We start from the raw sequence: 3,496 nt of genomic DNA, 5'->3' as shown, positions 1-3,496 counted from the left end.
GGAAGACAAATGATGAATTGCGAAAGATGATGGGAATAGAGCCTGTGATTGATGCTGTGAAGAGGAACAGGTTGAGATGGTTTGGTCATGTGTTGAGGAAGGATGAAAGTGACTGGTTGAGAAGAGTGATGGAAATGAATGCAGAAGGAAGTAGAGGACGGGGAAGACCGAGAAAGACTTGGCTAAAGATGGTGGAAGAAGAAATGCGAGCAAGGGGGTTAACAAGGAGAGATGCAGAAAATAGGGCAAAATGGAGAAGATTGTCATGGGGACCGCAAGGCTAACCCCCGCTCTAGCAGGGAAAATGGCCTTTAAAATGCATGTTGTTGTTGTTGTTGTTGCCCATGATGACGACAGGTTGCAACAGCAGCAACAACAGACACAACACGGTTTTGAGAGGCTCCACCAGGAACAGAAGCCTCAGTCATAACTCGCAAAGAAAGAACCAAAACCGAAAATTCGAAAAGAAAAAAGAAATGCAGAGGGAAAGAGAGGCAGAACAGAGACACAAAGAGGAAGATGATCAAAGGCAGAAAGAGGAAGTCGAGATGAGTCAAATAAAAGAAGAGAAGGTAACGGATCAGGAACCCAGAAAATATTTTGAGAAATTCAATGTGACCAAATAGAAAGAACAAGAAAGTATTGGTCAAGAGGAGGAAGAAGAAAGTGTTGTTGTAGAGAAGGAAAAATATATTGTTGTTGTAGAGGAAGAAGAATGTGTTGTTCTAGAGGAGGAAGAAGAAAGTATTGTTGTCGAGGGGGGACAAAATGTGCAAACGTATGAGGTTTGGAAAGAGAAGCAATTGCTGAAAGAAAAGGAAAGGTGCTTCTTCAAAAAACAAATGAAGAAGCAAAGGCAGGCAGTAACCAAAAGTTCTGGAATTGAACAGAGGCCCCACGGTGATGACAGGTTGCAACAGCCGCAACAACAGACACAGCACGGTTTTGAGAGGTTCCATCAGGAACAGAATCCTCAATGTAATATCTGGCGGCAGCATAAACAACAGAAACTTCATGGTGTTGATGTGTTCCTCCAGGAACAGAGGCCTCACCGTGACCAAGGTTCGCAACTGCAGCAGAAACAGCACAGTGTTAAGGATGAAATCCCTATGCTTGCCATTCAACAGGTAAGCACTCTTCAGTACTTTGGTGAAGTTGGTGTGAATATACTGGGTGCAAACCTCAGCCAACCCCAACATCAAGATGTTAAGTTTAAATTAATTTTGGTGCTTCATTTTTTAAATAGACATTGCTGTTAATACTTCCTTTGAGGAAGAAGAATATCATTAATTGTAGAGATAATTGTAATCATAATTTTGCTTGATCATTGCCATGCAAGATAAATAACAAGAATTGCAACTCCCCTCAATTGGATGAAATCACCGAATTCACCTTTCCATCGATTACCTGTTCCATCATTGCATTTCAAACTAATGAAGAGTTATCAAACTGATGAAGATATCAATACATTAATCTTTCATATTTCTATTGTCTTTTTTCAAAGGCCCCTCAGAAGCGGTTCAGATTCCCTCCTCCACCCGAACACCTGAGGAAACCATCATATCTGTTGGAATGTAAGTTGCCAAGATTCTTGCCTGACATTACAAATTATTCCTAACTTTGCTTAAACTGTGTTCTTCACCTGCAATCAGCTTGGGGTGACTTGAGCTGCCCTCCACGAAGCAGTTTATCATGGCTCGAGGGAGAAGGAGAGAGATGTAGATGGATAAATATTCATTCCAGGATTTTGTTGAAAGGCATGATAATGATGGAAATTATGATGACAGTGCAATTGAGTGTTTTTGACTAACTTTTGCTGATGTGTGTGCATAAGAAGAAGTCGTCATAATGGTGGCTGGACAAGAAGATCCGATGTACGTCAATCCCATGTGCAAGATCTCCAGGAATGCGCGAAGCTCGACTCACTGGGTTGGCCGATCCAAAGTTTTTTTTGAATAAAAACCAGTCGACAGAACTACAGGTATACTATGCACACTCAAAGGACTTTATTTAATTATTTGCACACTTTTTCACCAAGTTGTTCAATCTGTCACTTCGTTGTTCAAAATATCATGACGAGAACTTCACAATACTGAGTGAAGATATTTGTATAAATTCAAAGCAGGTGAGGTCTCCCCCTGATCCGTACAATCAATGTCAATCATATCTGTCACTCATGAAGGGAACTGCAGCTATTCAGTGTTCGCTGCAGCTACTGTAGTACATGACTTTATTACTGTACAAACACATTTGCACTCTAACATTATCTTTCATTTTTCCTCCTTCCCATTCCTTTAGCTGTTACACGAGCCTCGCCTCTGTGTACAATATAATAATGACAAGATTTTAATGTTGTATGGTAAAAGATCTAGTGGAGCTGACTTCAATTCATGCTGGGAGGAAACTGAATATCGACTCTTACCCCAAGAAAAATGGCGAAATAATGACAAGATTTTAATGTTGTATGGTTTTAATAATATTCGTTTTGTCTGCAATTATATAATTATTAATTACAAAAAGAGAATAAAGGAAAAAAGAAGGGGGAAATGCGCTCCTGCCAATGACCCATCACCCCCCCTCATCCAACCCCCACCCCTGTATTATTGAATAAAAAACAAGAACCACCTTTGGAGGCCATTTTTCCCCGCAGAGCAGGGGTTGGCCTTTTTCCGGGCACCTTGGTCCCCTTTTTGAAGCAATGTTTTACAGCCGGATGCTCTTCCTGCCGCCAACCCTGTTGGTCACCTTTGTGCACACATACGGAATCACCAGTGTACTGGTACTCAATTTGCCAACCTCGGAAGGATGACAGGCTGAGTCAACCACCCTGGTGTTGAATTCAGCAATCGACTGGGATTCGAACCCAGGATCCTGGGATCCCAAGCCAGCACCCTAACCGCGAAGCCAACACCAGGCTCCCTGTATTATTGAATGTATTATTGAATGTATTATTGTATTATTATTGTAATTGTTATTGTAATTATCTGTATTATTGTTGACATCTGTATGTAACCCCTGTATTATTGAATGAACTGTATTATTGTAATTATCGACAATATCCTGAATTAAATATGAATGAACTGTATTATTGTAATTATCGACAATATCCTGAATTAAATATGAATGAACTGTATTATTGTAATTATCAACAATATCCTGAATTAAATACACCCATTGTTGAGAACCGAGTTGTGTGAATTTTTTTTTTGTCGTCGCTCTTTCAAAGTACGATTAAAAACGCTCAATAACAACTGCCTTCCCTTCATTAAAGGTGCTGTATAATTTGAATACCCTCCCCCTTAAGAAATTTCATAAATATTTTGTAATAGAACTCTGTTCCCTCATCAGTCCATAACTTATTTGGTTTTCTTTTACTCTTACTAAATATTCCACTGAAAGCTAACATATGAGTATTACCCCTTTTGTTTTTCATAGGAGCAACCCAAGCATATCTGCTCCTCAAATCAATAACGGTTAAAGCATACTTGTATCCTTT

At 39.8% G+C, this 3,496-nt stretch overlaps 1 long non-coding RNA gene across 1 annotated transcript; it reads left to right on the top strand.

Annotated features, from left to right (window-relative positions):
* Positions 1-1,843: 1,843 nt before the first annotated feature.
* Positions 1,844-3,184, top strand: LOC144891137 (uncharacterized). Its single transcript, XR_013622731.1, has 2 exons — positions 1,844-1,981; positions 2,299-3,184. It is a non-coding gene; the product is annotated as an uncharacterized LOC144891137 (long non-coding RNA).
* Positions 3,185-3,496: the final 312 nt, after the last annotated feature.

Source organism: Myxine glutinosa, chromosome 3 (genome assembly GCF_964187855.1).
Source record: "Myxine glutinosa chromosome 3, kmMyxGlut1.1, whole genome shotgun sequence".
NCBI classification, from domain to species: domain Eukaryota; kingdom Metazoa; phylum Chordata; class Myxini; order Myxiniformes; family Myxinidae; genus Myxine; species Myxine glutinosa.
The sequence above is the reverse complement of the archived record's forward strand: the minus strand, read 5'-3'. Positions and strand labels throughout refer to the sequence as shown.